The 23,081-nt window shown below is 38.3% G+C and overlaps 1 protein-coding gene across 9 annotated transcripts in view; it reads left to right on the top strand.

Moving 5' to 3' along the window:
• The window catches only part of NCOA2 (nuclear receptor coactivator 2), a 283,865-nt gene that overhangs the window by 92,043 nt on the left and 168,741 nt on the right, over window positions 1-23,081 (top strand). For all 9 annotated transcript variants that reach the window (XM_061123460.1, XM_061123465.1, XM_061123455.1 and 6 more), the window contains exon 2: window positions 11,964-12,020. The gene's annotated coding sequence lies outside the window, so the exon portion shown is untranslated. The remainder of the gene's footprint in view (window positions 1-11,963; window positions 12,021-23,081) is intronic.

Below are 23,081 nucleotides of genomic sequence, written 5' to 3'. Positions count from 1 at the left end.
TGTACTTGTATCTTGTGGTGTTAGATATTTTACCTGTAAATTCTAGATTTACAACTAATATACAAGCCTCTCTCATATCTTTTTAGATATGTAATGCTCTCCTTTGGTGGGAAGGCCGACACATATTTGATGATGATTTCCGAAGCAGACAGTTCAAACATAAGGGCAAGGCCAGTGTTTTCAGGATAATATTTGTTTCTGGGTTCACAGAGACTCCTTTAGGCAGAGGAAGTACAATCAGTGTCAGGAGAGGTACTTAATCTCTTTGAGCCTCAGTTTTGCATCATAAAATGGTGTAGTTACAATAGATATTACCAGGTTTCTTCCATACCTAAATTTTGATGCAAAATGATACCATTGCCAGAGGGTCCGATTTTCTTCACTGTGCCTCAAAGTTTTTGTTGAAACCCAGACACAGAGTAGAATGAAAAATTGCCTCCTAAGTTTTTTCAACAAAATGGGAAACCCTGTATTGGTCCGCACAATGAATCAAATTTCTGACCCAGTGTCTTTTTTTGATACATTTCTTCTTCCTGACTGTTGGATCCATGGATTGACTCTGAAATCATACAGACAGAGAGACAATGACAAGTTAGTATGTTAGACAAGTTAGACAAGTTAGTATGTACTAACTTGTACTCCAAAGATAAACTTAAGTTGCAGTACTTTTCTCCTAGTAGTTTCAGTTTTGGAATGCCATAGTCTTTCTAGAACTCTGTAAAATACTGCTACACTTAATTATATCACATAAAATTAATTGTACTCCAAGGGAAAAAGAACTTATCTGTGATACAAAATTAGGCCTGTGAACACATATACACTGTGAGCTGTTTTCAACTTGAAAACGAACATGCCATTGTTTGGGTGCTTGCTCCTTTTTTTTGTCTTCAGTAGATCAAGCTGCGGAGGCACAGGGCCTTGAGCCAGGCGGACTCAGGTTTAGACAAATTGTGTTACCTCTTCTTGGTTATAAAATGGGTATTATATAACACCTTCCTTTTAAAGAAGACACTCTCTTACCCTCCTTCATACTGGTTTTTGGTGTGTGTGTGTTTTTTTGTTTTTTGTTTTTTTTAAATGTTCCCTTTTTTATGTTGAACCGATGATTATCTTAATGTGGTCATATACTGTTGAAAGCAGCAGCCTTCCTGGAGGGGGTGAGAATTGAGTGAGAATTGACAGTGACAGTCATCTGGGGAAGAAGCTGGTCCTTAGAGAGGAAACAAACTCAGAAGGGGCTTTGGTGGACAGAAGCTTTGCGCAGGTTCCTGTGATGTGGGGGCTTCCCCAGTGGCTCAGCAGTAAAGAATCTGCCTGCAGTGCAGAAGACGCAGGTTCAATCCCTGGGTGGGGAAGATCCCCTGGAGGAGGGCATGGCAACCCCCTCCAGTATTATTGCCTGGAAAATCCCATGGACAGAGGAGCCTGGTGGGCCACAGTCCATAGGGTCACTAAGAGCTAGACACAACTGAAATGGCTGAGCCCGAGCTGTGTCGTGGTATTTGAGGACACTGCTGGGGATTGGGAGATTAAAGACTGCCCCATCCTTTGTAGACAGATCATAGAGGTTTTTTCCTTCAGATGATGTAGTTTTAATGTTACTTCTGATTGACTTCCTTTTGTTACCCCACAGCTGAGGTAATTATTGTGCAGATTTGTGTGGGTTGTGCTCAGGGTTATGAGGGGAAGCTTCTAGTCTCATTTTGTAGCAGAGTGGTCATTGCAGTTAGGGTGAACATCCAAGGAGAAGGTGAGTTTCTGAGAGGAGTTCACAGTCTTATTCCCTCTCTCTGAGTGGATTTTGTTCCTCTGTTGTTAATATTTATAACAGGATTTATATTTTATTGCATTAAGGATGGTAGCTGTGTCTTCTCACACTGATTTATTGTAAAAAATAAATTGGTAATCTGTAGTAATCCTCACCTTTTCTGGCGTATACTGTAGGCTTCAGTACCTATTCCCATTTCAGTGAGGATGGAAGGGAACATTCAGGCCAAAATGATCCAACCCTGTTGGGAGGAAAACAATTAAAATTCTACTCATCGTTTTTGGGGGCCTTTTATTTTGGGGAGACTGGTTGGTTGACAGGTTGGCATGTTCTAGTCTTGGTGGGAGTCATCTCTGAGCCTTTCTTTTATGTTTAAGAAAGATTAATTTCTCCCCAATACATTGCTATTTCTTTTCTCCCCTCTAATTCTCTTCAAGACTGTTACTGTGTGTTTCTGGCTGAGCACCCTAGTTAAAACCCTAGGACTTCTGCAGGAGCATTGTTTAAAAGGTCACCTGTCCAACCACGGGTTGTCTTCTTAATCAAAGGCAGAGGAAACCTTACCTTTGCCCTCAAGAAGCTCACAATCTGGGGGGATGTGTGTGCTCAGTCATGTCTGACTCTTTGCAACTCCATGGACGGTAGCCTGCCAGGCTCCTCTGTTCATGGAATTTTCCAGGCAAGATTACTGGAGTGGGGATCTTCCCAACCCAGGGCTCAAACCCACATCTCCTGTTTCTCGTGCATTGGCAGGCAGATTCTTTACCCCTTGAGCCAAATTTTAATATAAGCTAGTCATGATAGTGATCATTTGCGTATGTTGTGTCCAAATCCTTTTTTCCTATCACTTGCCAACACTTTAACTTTTCTCCAGTCTGCTTTGTGTCTGTATCATTCTGATGAAACTCTTCTTAGGAAAGTCATGAGCGATTTTTGCTTTAACTCAGGTAGATACTGTGCAGCTCTCACTAAGGGGCCTTGAATAGTGTTGTCCAGCCTCTCTGTCCGGGAACTCCCTCTCTCAGATTCTGTGCTGGTTTCCCTCCCGCCTCTTAGGTAATTTCTTCTCATTCTCCTTGGTTAGTTCCTTTCCTACATAATTTTTAAAAGAAGGAGTTCCTTAGGGCTTCATTCTAGACTCCCAACTTTTTGTTCTTTAAACCATATCAGTGGATTTAAATGATGTTTTCAAGTTAGTGCCTCCAAATTTAGTATCTTCAGTCATCTCCCAAATTGGAGGCATGTGCATTCAACCACATCTGAGTTAATTTTTCTTCTAGGTCTGTCTCTATGTGAGAATACTGCTCTTTGAAGAGTTAGTGTTTTGTGATAGTTGCATTACTATATTAACTCTGATCATGGTGAGTGAGAGACAGACTTGAAAGGAATGGTTGTATGAGATGTGCGAATTTGATGGGTATTTTATTTTTCATCATATCACACATATCAATTGTATATGTGTACCTACCTGTAGCTTGAGTGTGTGTGTATGCTCAGTCATGTCCAACCCTTTGCAACCCCACGGGCTGTAACCTATAGCTTAGGAGTTTTTAAATAGACGGTATATCCTTTTCTACATATCTATTTTAATTGTAGCTTAACAAGTTTTTAATACTTAGTATGGATGAGAAGTTATGAAGTCATAAATTTCTTCACTTAAAATTGAAGTATAGATGATTTACAGTTTTATTTAAGTTTCATGTTATAGCATAGTGATTCACAGTATTTGAAGATTACACTCCTCTTGTAGTTATTATGGTGCTTCCCAAGTGGCAGAGTGGTAAGGAATCTCCCTGCCACTGCAGGAGACACAGGAGATGTGAGTTTGATCCCTGGGTTGGGAAGATCCCCTGTAGGAGGAAATGGCGACATAAACAAGAATTCTTGCCTGAAAAATTCCAGGGACAGAGGAGCCTGGCTGCTACAGTGCATGGGGATCACAAAGAGTCAGGCACTGCTGAGTGACTGAACACGCATAAGTTATTGGAAAGTATTGGTTATGTTCCCTATGTTGGGCAGTATATCTTTATGTATTTTATACATAGTAGCTTGTACATCTTAATCCCGTACCCCTATCTTTTTTTTTTTTTCATGGAAAAGCATTTTACTTTCTTATTTTTATTTTTATTCACTTTTATTGGAGTATAGTTGCTTTGCAGTGTAGTGTCCCTGCTGTACGGCAGAGTGAATCAGGTACACACATATATACACCCCCTCTCTTTTGGATTTCCTTCCCTTTTAGGTCGTTACAGAGCATTGAGTAGAGTTTCTTGTGCTATACAGTATGTTCTCATTAGTCATACATTTTATATATAGAAGTGTCTATATGTCAGTCCCAATCTGTCAGTTCATCCCATCCCCTCTTCCCCACTTGGTATCCATATATTTGTTCTTCACATCTTTTATCTCTATTTCTGCTTTGCAAATAAGTCCATTTATCGTTTTTCTAGATTCCACATAAAAGTGAAATTATACATATGTGTTTTTCTCTTTCTGACTTACTTCACTCTGTATGACAGCCTCTGGGTCTGTCTACACCTCTGCAGATGGGACCGTTTCATCCCTTTTTATGGCTGAGTAATACTCCATTTTACAGTTCAGTTCAATCGCTCAGTCGTGTCCGACTCTTTGCGACCCCGTGAATCGCAGCATGCCAGGCCTCCCTGTCCATCACCAATTCCCGGAGTTTACTCAAACTCATGTCCGTCGAGTTGGTGATGCCATCCAACCATCTCATCCTCTGTCATCCCCTTCTTCTCCTGCCCCCAATCCGTCCCAGCATCAGGGTCTTCTCCAATGAGTCAGCTCTTTGCATGAGGTGGCCAAAGTATTGGAATTTCAGCTTTAGCTAAACACAACTCTTTACTCCTGCCTCTGTTGACAGACGTTGAGGTTGTTTCCATGTCTTGACTCTCGTAAGCAGTGCTGCGGTGAGCACGGGTGTTCGTGTATCCTTTCAGACCATGTTTTTCTTCCGATATATGCCCAGCTCCCTTACCCCCATCTTGCCCTTTCCTACCTTCCCTCCCCCTTGGTAACCACCAGTTTGTTCACTATATCTGTGTGTCTTTTTTGTTACATTCACTGGTTTGTTTTATTGTTTTAGGTGCCTTGTATAAAGAGTTCATGGGTTAGGAATCATTGAACTCTTTAAACAAAGAAGAAAACATAAGCTTGTCTATAAAATATATATAGAAGTATATTGTCTGAAGTATATTCATCAGCTAACTTACACATTATTCTTCTGTAGATTAGATGTTATTTTTAGCACCATTAACTTAATATTTGGGAAAGAATTTTTCCTTGTATATGTAGTACACTTTCTTTACCTTATTAAGGCCTTTATGGATATTTTATCTAAAATATGTGTTATAAGTAGTTCTCACAGGTAAATCTTGAAAGTAAGGCTTTCCTCTTGATGTTACATGAATTGAAACATGCCAAGGTAAAGGTGTTTTCTGTTCAGTTGCTTGGGAGTTTTTGTGCTTTTCAGCAACAAGTGGAAAAATTATTGGCTTGAACTGTTGAAAAATCTCAAGTAATTTGATCAGTACCTCTAGCTTTCTCTTCCTTTCCCCATGTGTCCTCTTCATTTCTATCAACGTGTCTGACTGGCTTGTTGACTGAGCTGGTGCTGGCTAAATTACAAAGAAGACCTACGTTGGAACATGAAGTATGGTGACTCCCCTTTTATTAGTTATCTTTCCAGTGGCTGGTTCCATGTACTCTGTTGTCCATCGAAAATCAAGTTGGTTTCGTTACGGTTAGAAAGTATATTTTTTGCATACTGACACTGGTGTTGATGACTTTCTCTTTCTCTTTTCTCTTTTTAACTTTTTGGCCGTGCCTCACAATATGTGAGATCTTAGTTCCCCAACCAGGGATCAAACTGCTGCGTCCCTGCATTGACAGCCTAGAGTCTTTAACCACTGGATCACCAGGGAAGTCCTGATGACTTCCTTTAATTGGTGGCAATCCTGAGAAAATTATGAGGCTACATTTGAGTCAGGAAAAAAATAATGTCCAGATTTATTAACAGTGTCAGCCTGGGTGGCGTGAGGAACACACTGCTCTTCTTGGTACCATACCAAAAACTCAAGGCGGCTGTTTTCAGGCCGATCACATTTTGGGCCACCTTTTTCACATCAAATTGCCAACAATGATAACATTATCGAAGTTTTCATAATAGTCTAGTGGGTAAGTGCATAATAGACTCAGCAGTCAGACTCTGGGTTCAGATCCAGGCTTTGCCACCATATCAGCTCTGTGACCTTGGGCTTCATCTCAGTTAAGTTTCTGAATCCACAAAGGAGTGATGATAGTGGCAGTACCTGCCTCATAGGGTTGTTAGGAAGATTAAATTAAGTAACACATCTCAAGCCCTTTGCTCAGAGCTCTCAATGATAGTTGTTATTTGTGGTGATATTAAACCCAAACAGCAAGATATGGCCCTTCCCTTATACTACTAGTTAGAAGGTGCTGTCTTAGCCACTATTACACACACAACTTCATTTTCTTTCTGGCTTATTTTCCTTCCTCTGGCTCTATTCCTAACCATTTTTTTAAACAAGCAAATAAAATATCAAGTGTATCTCCTTCTAACCCTCCCCTGCCTTTTAGAAAATCATCAACCTATTCCTTTAATGCTGCCAACAATCTTTTTTAAGTGATGTTAGCTCAGTCCAGATTTCTTTTTCTTTTGTTTTTTGTCTCAAAGTAATTGTGTTAGTTGACGCTTTCCTTGGCAAATGCTCACACCACCATTTGCTACTGTTGGTTGTTGGTTTAGTCACTCAGTCGTGTCTGACTCTTGTGACCCCGTGGACTGAAGCCCACCAGGCTCCTCTGTCCGTGGAATTCTCCAGGCAAGAATACTGGAGTGGGCTGCCATTTTCAGTCAGTCCCCACTTGCATTCCCTAACCCAGGATACCACGGATCTGTTTTCTGTCTCTGTAGTTTTACTTTTTCTAGGAATTTCAAGTAAGTGAAATCGTGTAGTCTGTTGTCTCTGTGTCCGGCTTCTTTCTTTAGCAAAATGTTTTTGAGACTCATGTATGCTGTGGCAAACGTTAGCTATCCATTCCTTTTTATTGTTGAGTGGTATTTCATTGTATGAATGTATCACATTCTGAAAAAGATTCATTGTCCAACTGAAACTTTTGAATTTTTTTCCGCATAATTGATAAGAACATTCATGTACAACTCTCTGTATGGTCCTCTGTCCCTGAGATGAATGAAAACACACCTTGATGTGAAATAGTTGGGTTAGATGATGAGAAACTTCCAGGCTGTTTTCCAAAATGACTGTGCTATTGCACTTTCCCACCCGCAAGGGATAAAATGGGAAGGTTCTAGTTTCTCCGTATCCTTGGCAATGCTTTGGGTATTTTACTGGATGGGCTATGGTATTTTGTTTTGATTTTGATTTCCATTTTCCTAATGACTAATGATACCCAATATTTTTTGATGTACGTTCCTTATGATATATATATATATGTATATATATATAATGTCTTCACATATTTTTCTCATTTAAAAAAATTGAACTGTTTTATTATTGTGAGAGTCCTTTATTCTATATACATCCTTTATTATATATTTAGCTTTTTATATATTCTAAATACATACATGTTTTCAGATAGTTGTTTTGCCAGTATTTTCTTTCAGTCTGTAGCTTGTGTTTTCATTTGTTAAATTATTTCTTTTGACGAACAGGAGATTTAACTTTATTATTTTTCAATTTTTTGTTTTATTTGGCTGGGCTCTTCATTGCTGCGAGTGGCTTTCTCTAGTTGCAACCAGGGGTCGCTGCTCTTTCTTGCGGTGTGTGGGCTTCTCCTTGTGGTGGCGTCTCTTGTTGCAGAGCACAGGCTCTAGGGCGCGCAGACTTTCATAGCTGTGGCTGTGGGCTCAGTAGTTGTGGCTCCTGGGCTCACAAGCTCAGTAGTTGGGTTGCACAGGTTCAATTGCCCTGCAGCATGTGGGGTCTTCACAGATCAAGGATGGAACCTGTGTCTCCTGCACTGGCAGGTGGATTCTTTGCCACTGAGCCACCAGGGAAGCCCAGAAGTTTTAATTATAAAGGAATTCAGTTTTATGTTTTTCTTTTATGGTCTTTAAACAGTTTTTTTTCTTTTATGCCTTTAAGTATCATACCTAAAATATTTTTGCCTAATCCACAGTAATTTTCTCCAACTGCTTTCTTTTACAATCTTTGTAGCTCTTATTTCTAGATCTATGATGCTGTCCATTTTGAGTTGATTTTTTCCATAGTGCAAGGTAAAGGTTGAGGTTCTTCCTCCCTCTCATATGTATAATCAGTTTTTGGTATCATATTTTTGGAAAGACTGCTCCTTTCTTCACTGAATTACTGTGTCACCTTTATTGAATGCGGATTGATATAAATGTGTGAGCCTGTTTTGGACTCTGTTCTCTTCTGTTGTTTATGGAAGTACCCTACCTCTTTGATTATTATAACTTTATTGTAGGATTTGAAATCAGGTGTTAACATTATCTTTCCGCTTTTAGTTTTAAAGCCAGTCCTCATTCAGAAATGACTGATCAGGGGATTTCCCTGGCGGTGCAGGTGTTAAGACTGCATTTCTACTGCAGGGGGCACTGGTTCAATCCCTGGTCAAGGATCGAAGATCCTGCATGCTACACAGCATGGCCAAGAAAGGAAAAAAAAAAAAAAAATCCCATCAGGCTCCATGTTTATGCATCCGCCTGGGCGATTATGGGCAGAGAAATCTATTAAGACGTCTCAGGAAAGATCAGTTTTACTTGGGCTAGGGTAGGCTTGTCATTGTACTGAGTTACTTGTCACAGCTAGCAGCATTTAGCACAATCACACTTGGCAGAATCATAATTATGTGTAATGCCTGCCATGTACCAAGTGCTTTGTGTAATTATCTCATTTAATACTTTCAGGGTGGTGCAGAGAGGACATTATCCTCATTTGATAGTTGAGTCCACAATAACATTTTTGAGGTCACACGCCTAAGCAGCTGGCTTGTGATGGAAATATTAACAGCAGCAGTATTCATGTGAGAGAGCCAGGTTTTGAAACCTCACCTGTTTGATGATCTTAGCCCTAAGTTCTTTTATCTGCTCCAGGCAGCTTTTTTTTTTCTGTGGAGAGGAGGTTTATCTTTTTGGTTTATACAGTGGAAATAGTAGTGGTTGTAAGAGAGAGGACATGTGTATCCCTCTGTCATTTCCTGCAAGGTTCCTCGCTCTCCTTCTGTCACTCTGCCAGGCTCAGGGTAGTCGTCTGCTCCTCTTCTCTTGAAACTCTTAAAGGAGCTTCCTGAAATCTGTCAGGGCTCACAGAAGAGTAGGAAGATGTCCGTTTCTTACAGGATTGTAATTGCTCGAACAGTTGCTTTATTTAGATAGCTATTATTTCCATGGGCAGAGGAGCCTGGTGGGCTATAGTCCACAGGATCACAAAGAGTCAGACACAGCCAAGCATGCACACAGGCACAGAGACGGTGACTTAGAAAACATTTTGTAATTCTCTGTTTATAAGTATTTTATTAGTTCTTCTGGTTTAAAGTGTCACACCAAAAAAAAGTAAAAAAGTGTCACACCAAGGTATCATAATATACGGTCTTCATGTTTTTATGTATCATCTGTCTTCATATTTTTATGTATCTTTGTTTAGTTTGGATTCATTAGCACTTTTTCCTCCTTATATTAGCACATTCAGAAAAGCCTTTGTGAATGGTATAGATCAAGCCGTAGTTGTTCAATGTCATCATTTCTACTCATATCACAAGTTTTAACTCTTGACTGTTGCCTAGTGTGATGTCCTTGAGCAAATTAGTTGTTGGTATAGAATTAGAATGGGCTTAAGTAGGTCAGCATAATGAGTATATTTACCCCAGGAGCACTGTAAAGAATTGATGACCCCTATTATGTAATAGTTTATTGCACACTGCTCATGGACTACCACTTGAGGAGAATCTATTCATTTTATTTACTATGATAACTTCTTGTTTGCATATAGACTTCCTTTTGTTTTTCATGAATCATCTCTGCCTGATTCCTTAGCTGCATTTCTTTATATATGATGGTGTCCAACCTAAGCAGGTCCTGGTAAAAATGAAAGTGCATTTTCCCCCATTTCTTTCCCTTTTAGACCTCTCAGGTTATGAAATCAGATGTTTCTAGTGCCCTAGAACAATGGCAGTTTGAGTATTAAATTGGTAGTTTGAGTATTAAATTAACATTAGTTTTTTTTTTACTGTTAGGTTTTATTTATTCTAAAGAACAAAGAGCTCAGAAGAAAGTTAATACTCAACCCTGATAATGATTCAGAGTATGAATTATTACAGATTGGTGTCACCTGAAGGGAAAAAAGTACAGTAGCTCAGTTTGTAAAAACATTCCTTGAAGCTGATTAAATCCAGTAAAGACGGAAACATACTGCTAGCAGTCGCTCAGTAGCAGTCATGCAGTTTTCCTTAGATCTGTAATGTACACGAGAGTGGTAAACATTAGTACACATAAAATCTCATAGGCCCATATGACCCAGCAATCCCACTCCTGGGCATACACACCGAGGAAACCAGATCTGAAAGAGACACGTGCACCCCAGTGTTCATCACAGCACTGTTTATAATAGCCAGGACATGGAAGCAACCTAGATGCCCATCAGCAGAAGAATGGATAAGGAAGCTGTGGTACATATACACCATGGAATATTACTCAGCCATTAAAAAGAATTCATTTGAATCAGTTCTAATGAGATGGATGAAACTGGAGTCCATTATACAGAGTGAAGTAAGCCAGAAAGATAAAGAACATTACAGCATACTAACACATATATATGGAATTTAGAAAGATGGTAACGATAACCCTATATGCAAAACAGAAAAAGAGACACAGATGTACAGAACAGACTTTTAGACTCTGTGGGAGAAGGCGAGGGTGGGATCTTCAGAGAGAACAGCATTGAAACAAGTAAACTATCAAGGGTGAAACAGATCACCAGCCCAGGCTGGATGCATGAGACAAGTGCTCAGGGCTGGTTGCACTGGGAAGACCCAGAGGGATGGGATGGAGAGGGAGGTGGGAGGGGGGATCGGGACGGGGAACACATGTAAATCTATGGCTGATTCATGTCAATGTATGGCAAAAACCACTACAATATTGTAAAGTAATTAGCCTCCAACTAATAAAAATAAATGGGGGGAAAAATCTCATAGGCATATATTTGCCGTGTTCGTATTCTGGGCCGTGCATCTTGGAAGGAAACTTCTTAGGTGCAGTGTAAGTGACCCTTGTGTGGGTCAAAGGAAGTGCATGGTCCTTCATTGCTAAGTTCTTTCTTCTCAAAGGTACAGACCCAGAAGAAACTTGGGGAGCTCTTGCCCTCATTATTGAAAATGTTCAATTCTTACTTTCTTATCCATTCTTACTTCTGCCAATTGCCATAGATAGCATCATTTTTATGGTTATTTTAAAATTTGTTTTGGCTCTGCCGTGCAGCATGCAAGATCTTAGTTCCCGACCAGGGAATCAAATCTAGGGCCCTTGACAGTGAGAGCCAAGTCCTATCCACTGACCCTCCAGGGAATTCCCTATTGCATCAATATACTCTAGACTTTTTTTTTAAAGTTATTCACTTTTGAATGTCTTTGTTTAAGCAGTTTTGACAGATTTTTATTTCAGTAATTTCAAGCCATTCTCTTCCATAGAGGCAAACTGTAAATCACAGCAGAGTAAGATCAGTATGCTAGCTTAATTCATCATTTACTTAAATCATTCATTCATTCATTTGGCAAACATCTCTTCCACGCTGTGTTACCGTGGGGTGGTCATTAGCCTAGGAGTGCCGTGTAAAAATGGGTAGCTCTGGCCTTCTCTGCTTTTATTTGTGAAGTGCTAGTGATGAGACAAGCAGTTACCAGAAAATGTAATATGTTTTATGTCGAGAACTCAAAACTTGATGGGTAGACACCTCATAATTCACCCTGAAATGTGGCCTCGTGTCTTATTAGCGTGAACAAATAAAAGTTATGCAGCAAGTCTGCTTCTTGATTTACATGGTATCAGTGAGTTATTGAGTAGAGAGATGTTATTAATGAGTATTACTTATATTGGTTATTAAAAATCATACCAAATCTCATGAGTCTGATGGGATTCTGCATTTTTTGTTCATATTTTTTTCATTTCTTTTTATTGCAGATTTCTCTTGGATTTGGCTACACATTTATAGATCTTCTGCACTGTGTACAGCCACAGGTGAGTAAGCTTTCCTGTTGGTATATTTTGATTTTTAAGTATAATCAAACATTTAAAATTATTTACAGTTGAGCAATATAGTATATAAATAAAATGAATGTGAATTTTAAAATGTCGTACATTTGTCTACATTTATTTTATTATGAAGATTCAGTATCCATGTGTTGGAAATGATATTTGAAGGTAAAAGGACCATAGCTGTTTGTTATGTGTATTTGGGAAGAGCTTACATTTACCCGTTGGATGAGGTAAATTATAATTTCATAGCCTGGCAAAATGTGTATATTTATTTTTACACGTAAATAAAAGAATGGTTGCTATAGATTTTGGCAGCAAATTTCAGTCTTACACAGGTAGATTTAACGAGCAGGCTCTTCTGGTCCAACCAGTCTGAAATAGCTTCTCAATCACTCCTTATCACACAACTCTGATTTATTTTTATCATAATGTTTATGAGCATGTGATATATTTTTATTTTTAGTGTCTCATACTAGAATATAAGCTCCATGAACATTGGGGCCACTTTTGTCTTGTTAAAAACAGTATCTGTAGCCCTTAGAATAGTGCTCATTGAATAGGAAAGACTGAATAAATGTTTGTTAGAGTAATTATTGGGTAATGGATATTAAGAATTGATTTATATTCAGAGTCATTGAACTCTGCATCTGTAAATACAAACTAGAAATAGTTCTTTATACTTTTTTCTAAATATGAAATTAATTTCTATTACATACTTTTTAAGTATAGAGCTCTTAAATGCTCAGGGAAATTACCTGTGTTACTCAAGTATGATTAATCAGGGTAGAAGTCAGAGGATGATGCTTCCAATTCTGTATTTTGTCACCACCCTAGTAGATTCTTAGGATTAAGTGATGGATAAGTCTGACGCAAGCGTGGGAGCTTCTCACCTCCTTACTCCATCACGCTACCATGATGGACATGTTTTATGATACCTTTCTGGAGAACAAAGTTTATTGGACCTTAGCTGTCCAGTTTTAATCTCTGAAAACCAAACAAGTTAAAATTTTCCCACTACCTGTCAGTGCCTACAAAATGTAATTTACTTAAGTTGTGCTCTCTGTAGACTGAGGGTAGTTTGGGGCCGTTCTTCTGCCGTCTGTGTTGACGTGTGAATTCACTATTGAAGGCAGCTACGTGCGTAAGCTGACACCGCTGCTACCTGGTGCGCTTGGCGGTTGTTCCTTAAGTGTCCCAGGATGTTAGTCATCACTCTTGGCTTGTTACCTTTCATTTTTGGTATGCATTGTTTTTTGATCTGTTTGACCCTCTTTAGGTACTGGTCTCTCCTTCTGCCATCATGGTTTTTCATTTATAGAAAGAAGTAAAAAAAAAGAAAGAAAGAAGTAAGTCTAACCTCTAGGCCTTTTTTTTTTTTAAGTTAAATTTTGGGAATTACACAGCCATTTCTTATTTACATCTAATTTGCAAGTGCAACTTGCAGAGATTCCTTTGATAATACTAAATAACAGCAGTTATTACTTATAGCTCCCTCACTGTGTACCAGGCATTATGTAAGTGCTTTTCATTATCTTCAGAATAACAGATAAGGAAATTGAAGCTGAGAGAGGTTAAGTGACTTTTTCAAGGTCATATCAAGCAAGTGGCAGTTTGCCACTCCAAAGACTTTGATCTTAACCCCCGAGCTCCATTTTCTGCCTAAGTAGCCTTAAATGCAAGCATATTTGTGGCAATAAATGTAATATAGGAACACAGAATTCATATTTGAGGACTTAAAATTAATTTTAAAATCAAATATTTTGGAATATTTTGCTTATATTTCATTAGTAGGTCTTTTAACCTTTATTTCAAACTGTATAACATGACGACTCATTTGAAATTTAATGATGCCCTAAACAATTTAAAGTCCCACTCTGGCACTTTAATTTCATACTCACTTTTGGGGGGCAGGTGCATTGGAAAAAGCCATTTGGATTCATTTTGTTGTTGTTGTTTTTAAAAAAATATGGTGTCCTATGAATCAATTATTTATTCCTTGCAGTATTAGAAATACTATGTTACGAGTGGCATCTGTGATTTGTTGGATAAATCACTTTTACAGAGATCAGGTTGTGTGAAATATTGTGACTATAGAATTACTTAGAACCCTTATCTTGGATAGTGTCATAATATATGTCTCTATGGAGATTTATTTTAATCATTTAAGAAATGAAGTGACATAACTTTGAGATAAAGCAGAGTTGGTCCGAAAAGATCTTCAGCTTTCCTTATTTAGTTTCTTTTCAAGGTTGAGTAGGATATATAATACAGAAATATTTTGAGTCTCAAATATATAATATACTGTTGTTGTTTAGTCGCTCTGTCATGTTCGGACTCTTTTGTGACCCCATGGACTGTAGCCTGCCAGGCTCCTCTGTCCGTGGGATTCTCCAGGAGAGAAATACTGGAGTGGATTGCCATGCCCTCCTCCAGGGGATCTCCCCGATGCAGGGATAGGACCTGCGTTTCCTGCCCTGGCTGGCGGCTTCCTTACCACCGAGCCACCAGAGAAGCCCTATGAGATACTGTACATGAATGTATATTAAAATTTTGATTTGAAAACATAATTAAGTATACTTCTTCACACTTTCGTAAAGGATTCTGTCTCTGAGTGTAAATGCAAATTCCAGGTTTGAGTATAGTGGAAGAGAATTCTGTAGTTTGAATTTAAAAAGAATTTTTTTAGCTGCTGGACTGTGCTTCCTAATCTATAGCTTCGTGAATGTTGCCATTGTAATCTCACATTTTAAGCATTTTTAAGGTTGGTCAATAAAAATTTCTCAGAATTGATAGTCAAAACAGGAGCGTTAGATAAATCTATTTTGACAGTGTAGCCTTGAAGTGTAATATTCCCTTTGCTATGGAGACCTGGGCTCACTGTGGAGTCATATATATTGTGGATTTATTTATAAGTTTATTTTCTCTACAATAGAGATATCTAGGGTGGGGACAGAATGGAATGGGTGGCTGAAGGTTGTTCATGCATGCTAGGTTAGATCTCAACTCTTCATTACCAACATGGAGAGAGAGTTCTCCAAAGTACAGTAAAGCATGATATACCTCTTGTGGTATGTTGTATACTCAGTGCTAAACACTAAACAGTATATTAAGTGTATCAAGACATAAAAGAAATTATGTCCCCACTGGTTGAAAATACATTTGAAATGAGCATTTCTTGAACTTTGAATTCCTTCTTTGTTTATAGACATGAAAAGATTTGTGATTAGGTGTTGGATTTAACTGAGAGGTGTGTAAATTCCCATGAAGACAGGCAGCTTGATTTGACTACACATCTGAGAAAACCAGTATTATTCTAAACAGAAATTAGTATATTAATATTTAAATGCTTTAGGCAAAAATCTGCCAGCATTTAATTGTATTGCTATTTTGGTGGTATTTCCTTCAGATGTCAGCAGTATAGGCACTGTGATTTGGAAAAATAAATATTTTGACAGTTGATAAAATGCCCTCAGCCATTTAGCTATTCAAACTGGAATCCAGAGCCCACCCCCACCCCCATGGGTAGAACCCTCTGCTCCTTGTATGTAGAATGGACCCAGGAAAAAACAGGCTTACTGGTAAGTTGAAATTATCTTCCAGTGGGTGTTACTGACACAAAGCCACAGTTGGAAACTATTTGTGTGACATGCAAGTTTTTAAAGCATTTTTCCTCTTCCATTTTCTTCCCTTTTTATGCACACATTCATGTAAACAGCTTGGTTTAGTTTTTCCCCATGAAACGACATTCGTTCAGCACCATTAACTTTCCTTTCTCCCTTCCCTCCTTCCCTTCACCTTCAGGCCATCCCTCCTTACTTCTCACTCCCTTCCCTTTCAGAATATTAATTATTTATTTCCTGTTAGTCTATCCTAAGTGCAATGGGAAATATAAAGAATACCTACCCCAATGTGTTAAACTGAAAAAGGAGCACTGCTGCACATTTAACTCCATATTTCCTTGCAGGTTCTTTCCCCATTGAATTGGCTCTCTGATCTTTCTCTTAAAGAAGAAAACTGAGCCTCGATTTCTGAATTATATGTCTGCTTCTGCTGAAAGTCTCAATCTATGGTAGAGATCAAGGCAACAGCAACGACAGCAAAAGCTGTCCCTCATAAGCAAATGTCCTGTTTACACGGGGGCAGCAGTGCTTACAAAGTGTGCTCCTCTGAAGGTGCACATTCCGGGAGGTAGGTGGGTTGTGCTTGATGAAGTTGAGACATTGGGAGAGTCCAGGCTGTCTGCATGTAGAGCAGGGGTCCAGACAAGCAAAGTGATGTCAGCTCAGTGCATTGTTGAAAGATTTACCAGAAATAGGGCAGAATCTGGTTTTTATGGTTCATTCAAATGCTAGAATAGCAAAATTTAGAGTTGCAGCAGTTTTAAAACATGACTTTTTATAAAATTCATCAGGATGTTTCTTGGGCTGTAAGTTGAATTTCAGTGTAGAGAGATTTCACTGGGAGAGCACTGTGTTTTTTTAATTGATAAATTCTAAGCATGACTTCTTTGAAAATTCTTTGATATTCTTTGAAAATAATTAAAATTGATATTCTTCGAAAATAATTAAAAGTACTGCCAGTCTAGGGCTTCCCAGGTGGCGCTAGTGGTAAAGAACCTGCTTGCCAGTGCAGGAGGTGTTATTGATCCCTGGGTCTGGAAGGTCCCCTGGAGAAGGGCATAACCACCCACTCCAGTATTCTTTCTTGTCTGGAGCATCTAATGGACAGAGGAGCCTGGTGGGCGACAGTCCATAGGATCGCAGAGTCAGATACAACTGAAGCAACTTAGCATGCACACATGACACTTCAGGTTCCTCTGAAAAGCTACTGTCAGCCTTGTGGGGTTGGATGGCTAATGCCAAAGTATTGCCAGCCTATACCTTGTGTTGATCTTTTGAGTTAGCATGTCTTAGAAGAAGTAGCGCTGGAGCTAGAATCTTCTGAGAAAGAAGTAGAGATCTGTAGCATAGGTGTACATATGCCTGAGAGTGGAGAGAACTGGTTGCAGATCGTTTATATTAATAAAACTTATATTCTCTTGCCTTTTTTGTTACTCGCCTTTAGATTTCAATTCAAACTTGTATGTTCTACTTAACCTGAATAGTAGAGTTGTTAGCTTTAGGGAGAAAATCTGCGATAAGCAGAATTGCACATTTGTGCCACTGTAGTAACAAGTTCATGGCCTTTGATGTGGGTCAGTTACTAGGGTAAAGAATCTGCCTGACAATGCAGGAGACACAAGAGACGGGTTCGATCCCTGGGTCAGGAAGATCCCTTGGAGAAGGAAATGGTGACCCACTCCAGTATTCTTGCCTGGAAAATTCTGTGGACAGAGGAGCCTGGTGGACTACAGTCCATGGGGTCACGAAGAGTCAGACATAACTTAGCAACTGAACACACACACACACACACACACACACACACACACACAAGGAATTTTAGCTATGCCATTCACTTTCATTTTGGAAGAAGTGACAGATGTATGTTATTTTCTGGACAGGTGTTGAATTTGAGTCAGCTGACCTTGCCAGAATTTCCTTAAAGAGAAAATAGCAAATAAAATCAGGCTGCTTCCATTAACCACCTCATAGTTTATTTTTGAAGCACAAACCATGCATGTTGTTTTCCACTGTTCATAGCATCTGAATGTAAGGGATAAATTAAACATTTATTTATAAAATTATCCATATCCATAATGATTACATAGAGCTTGCCTTCCGTCCTCCTTCCCTCCATCCCTCCCTCCCTTTCTTTTTTCCTGTGTTTCTTTGCTGTTGGGATATAGAGGTTTCTGTTGAGACTTCCTTTGCTAGCTTGAGACTCAGGAAAAGTGGCCATAACCTGAGACATTAACGGTGAATTTTGAAACTTGTGATTTTAACGCAGTTTTGCACATTTGGTTTGTCAGAGCCTTGTGTGCTACTTCATGAATGAATCATGGGTTTCTTCAGTCAGTGGAAATATATTATTTTGTTCTAGTCACAGCTACAGTTCTGCCTTCCCATCCAAAAAGAGCCAAGGGGAAGGAAGAAATATGTAGCATTTAATAATGGCTAAATAAGAATTTAACCATATACTATAGATGTATGTAGTCCAGTTTCAGAGGATCTCTTAAGTACGTGTCTCCAGGCAAGGTTGAGAGATTGTTGTGCCATAGTCTGTAGACTTATTTGCCTTTACTGCTTTGGGAAGTATTCAAAAATACTGAATTGATTTAGAATTGATAATTTGAGGGCTTTGCTTTCTTTAACAACAGTTTCTGCCTTTTTGGTGCCAGTTAAATTCTAACATGAGCAGAAATCATACATTTGAAATTTTGTGGTCTTCACCTAAATGATGAGTAGTCTGTTAGCTGTCAGTATCACGGCATTGGAGCCCAGTTTTATTGTACCTCCTTGAGAAGAGAAAGGACTAAAAAGCAGGGGTGTGATGAGCTGGGCTAAGTTTCATCAGACAGATGAATGGGTGAGCTTGTAAAAGACTTTCCCGTGCTTATATGAATACCAAGACTTTGACTTCTTCACCTAAACTATGAAAGAATACCTTTGAAGAAACAACTGTGTTGTAATTATTGAATCAGTGGCTTAAGTTAGAATAGAGAAAACTAAGGCTGGAGGAAACAGTTTATCTTGCAGTTTCTTTGAGTTCTTTGTCACTAAAAAGGCTATTTGATCTAGATTTCTAATTCTTCCTTTTATATGGCAGTTTTATTACAGTCCAGAAAATAAACTATTTGCTAGGTTATAAGATAAAGTTTGAAAACTGTATGGTGGTTACTGATGCTATTATATTTGAATGGAATGGAAATGGAAATTTCCTTTGACTTGAATTAAACATCTGTTAGACAAATTAAGTTGGTTTTATGAGTTTTACTTATATACAATAGTAGATTTTGTGCATGAACCCAGTGGAATCTTGATTTTAGATTTTCTTTGAAGCTAGATGCTTTGGAACATTAAAATTTTCCCCTAATGCAGAAGTTAGATGTTTATTGTTGTTACTCCTTCAGAATATTCCCAAAGTTTTATAAAATCTTTATTGTCTAACAGGTAAGTTATTACTTCTTTGAACTTGTTCACTGATATATTTATAAGTCAAGATCCGTCTCAAACTTTTTCATTAAAAAAAAAGTATTAAATCTTAGTCTTTGTAACATACTGCTGTTATCTTTTAAATACATTAAATATATTGTGATTTTAACATATCCTAAATTCCAGTCCATATTGCTCTAAACCATAATGTGTCCTCACTTTATTTATCTATTTCCCATCTTTTGATTTTAAGACAAAACTTTTCTTCTTTGACACCACAGTGACTATCATCAAAACTGTTCAGTGCCACAGCCAAATGATGTCTGCAGCGTTGGCCATAATCCCCACGGATATTCTGCCCTGGTGGCTATCCTCTGGCCCTGAGGGGTCCAGGCATGCCACACCAGGAGCTATACGCTACCTACTTATTGACCATCCTTGACCCTAGAAAATGAGAGGCATTTGCTTATTATGTATTTATTTCCACAAATTTGATATCTTTGGCTATTATGGTACTTCTTCAGTGTTTTTGTCATTACTTTTACTGAGGTCTCTGTTGATTAAAGGGTCCTGTTTCATACTAAATTTCAAGTCTGATTATGAAAATAGCATACCTGATCATTTGTTTATATGCTACAATGAGGTTTCATGAGTTAAAGTTTTCACAGTGTTTTGAAGTAGAGATAAATGTAGGTTACCTTGAGGGGTAGAGAGAAAAGGAAAAACAAACATTTACTATTATTTTTGGTAAGATGTGGTTCTTGACCTTTATGTGTTTTGTATGAGTGTCAACTCTGGATAATTCTTTGTGTCAGGAGTTGAAGTATGTTCTGATCATGTCTAAATTCTCTTTGATTGAATTTGAGACTGAACCACTTTTGATTTTCAAAGCTTTCAAATGAGCCGTAATGTCTGTAGTGAAACAGAACTTGGTGTCTTTCAACTCACCTGCTTTTAATTGAATCTTGTAACAATTGCAAAGACATTTTGTGCTACCTTCTATATTAGTTGAGGAAAATGATTCTTATCTCAGAAAAGGAAACTTGATTAACTGATCCCATCAGATACTACAAAATGAATTTCGTCAGAAGTACTCGAAAGATGTGGATCAAGAATGTGAAGGAAATTGAGTTGGAAGCATCCTACTTCATTAGGATTTTTTTCATTATATAGAGCTACATGTTGGTGTTTTGCTTTTTTTCATTGTTTTGTTCATAGAACATTTTTGACATCACTGCTGCCCATATATGTGCATGTAACTTTTCTGTGTTAGTGAGTCACTAGATAGATAAATTCGTTTTATTTAAAAGAGCATTACTATATTACCAAGGTATTTCCCTGGTGGCTCAGATGGTAAAGAATCTGCCTGCAATTCGGGAGATCTGGGTTTGATCCCTGTGTTGGGGAGGTCCCCTGGAGAAGGGAATGGCAACCGACTCCAGTATTCTTGCCTGGAGAATAACTTGGACAGAGGAGCCTGACAGGCTATAGTTCATGGGATCGCAAAGAATCCGAGATGACTGAGTGACTTTCACTCACTCACTAACTCATATTACCAAAGATTGATAATTATGAGGCGATCCCAAACAGGTAGAAAGTAGGACATGAACACAAATGAAGACTTCAGTGTTAAGGCATCTGTGTAATTAAATGTATAGTTTACTTATATTTGATGAAATGTCACAGTTACAGGCCATTCCGCAAGGTGATTTCAGCACAGAGACATAAATGTGGAACCAGGTATTATCAACACAGATCCTCTTTAAATCCTAGTGCAAATGTAATAGAAAGTTCTTGGAAGTGAAAGATCGTTTGTAATTCCTAGCATATATATTGTTCTCATCATGTGCCAGGTAGTGTTTTGTAAGGTCTTCCTGTGCTGATCCACATAACCCTCAGATGAAGCCTAGGAAATAGCTGCTGTTACAATCTCTCTCTAGAGATGGGGGGAAGAAGGCGCTGAGCAATCCAGTGACTTACCCAGTGATGTGCACCTAGACTAGCTAGTTAGTTAGATGCAGAATTGGGACTCCAGTCTGTCGTTGGTAGTGTTTTGCCTATGAAAGTTTGTTCTCTTAAAAAATAAAGAACAAATAAACAGCCCATCCAGACACACAAAAAAGATAATAGTTTCAAAATAAATAAAGTTTGAAGCTAACCTTCTAAGTTTAGGGGAAAATGTGACAAGGCTTAGCATTTTATTGGCCGTGCCCCTCTCCCAGTTAGGTTCTGTGAGCCCACGGAGTTGCTAAATTGTATACTGTATCAGAAATGATTATCTGACACTAATTAATAAAGGGAAATGCAGGTCACAAAAATTATGTTAAGCTGTTCTTTGGCTTCAAATGAGGCTACACAGATAATTCATTCAATGGAATTTAGATTTAGATGTTTTATTAACATGGGTTGTTTTGTTCTGATGGATGGAAAAAGGACTACCTCACTTTCTTTTTCAGTTCCTCTCTTTAAAAATAGGTTTTCTAAAAGAATCTTAAAAAGGCATATCCTAGACTTCCCATAATAAGAAATCCTAGGACCTTTTCACACAAAGAGCAGAAAATGTTCCATTCAAAACCAAATTTCAGTTGTTATTTAGAAAAAGTTATATTTCTTAGAGTGACTAGAGAGTTCTTTCAATTACTTGACAGAAAGCTTAATTTGGGGTGAAGTACAGTTTCTTGTTCATGTTGACTATATTATATTTTAGATATACATGATTTAAATGAACAGATGTGGCATTTACATTTTACAAAATGTTTACTAGTTGGGCTCCACTTCCTGTCAGATTTCCTCCAGTATTTTCACACAGCTTCTCTGTAGGATCAGTGCAGAATGTTTTTAGGTGCTTATGAGTTGTCGTGATGTAATTCAGAGTATTCACCGTAAATACAAAAGAGGTTTTAATTATCTACCACCTCAAATTGACTTTATTCACAGCTGAGTTTCCTTTTTCTTGCAAAGCTGTTTTTTAAGCAAATACAGAATAATTCAATTAATACTGTGACATAGGCTTTAATATTTTAATAATTCATACTATTTCTTAAAGCACTAGTGAAATCTACCTCTCAGATTTCTTATTTATTGTATCTCATGGTTGTTTGTTGTCTCTTAACATTTTTTGTTTTATATGCCCTCCAATAATGGCTTGACCACATCTTTAAAAAATGAAGTGTAGAAATATTTTTATAAATCAGAATATAAAGGAGTTTTAAGAAAGAAACTTTTCTTACATACCTACATTCTCCTAGTCCTTAAGGTATACATTATTCCATCAAATCTGTACTCCCCTCAGCTTGGATGAGAGAAATTATCCACATTTTATCTTGGGAGTTTCTGAGACTCGTGGAGTTTAATCAGTGTCATTTAAGAGGGCAGGTTGCTCTAGAATATGAAGCTGGGACTATATATTCCTCAACTCTGTCCTCTTAGACAGATCATGTCGCCTCCTTTAGTGATGCAAATGGAACTTCTTGATCAGGTGAATCTCTGGTTTGTTTCTCATTCCCTGGCCAACTGGCAGGGTTTTCCAAGTTACTCTGTTTTCATTTTGGAGCAGTTATTGTGCCCAGAGTAAAATAGGAATGTTTAGATTTAAGAAGCAAAATGTATGGCCTTTGTCCCACCCACATCTTTTATGTAAGAAGAGAAATGGAGAACAAATGTTAAGTTACATAAATGGGATTACAAAACAATGTAACCACACATATAGAATAAGGTATTGTAGCAGGTGCGCAGTGTAGGAAGGTGAGGGACCCTGGGCCCCATGGCGGTCCCCCTGCACACTCTTGACCTTGTGGCTATCTTGCTGTGACATCTACAACTCCGCTGTGTTTCCTAGATCATTACAATGGGAGTAGCTAGAAATGAAAGAGAAACACAGGGTGTCTTTTATGGATGGGACTCAATTGCCACAAAGACAGAAAAACAACTGCTAGTTACATCTGAGCTGAAAGTGTCCTGAGAGTGCAGGCTCTTAATGGTGACTACTGCACTCCACGCCCAGTCCAACTAG

The sequence above is a fragment of the Dama dama genome, chromosome 21, assembly GCF_033118175.1.
Source record: "Dama dama isolate Ldn47 chromosome 21, ASM3311817v1, whole genome shotgun sequence".
NCBI lineage: Eukaryota > Metazoa > Chordata > Mammalia > Artiodactyla > Cervidae > Dama > Dama dama.
Note: the sequence above shows the minus strand (reverse complement) of the source record. Positions and strands in the feature narration are given on the sequence as shown.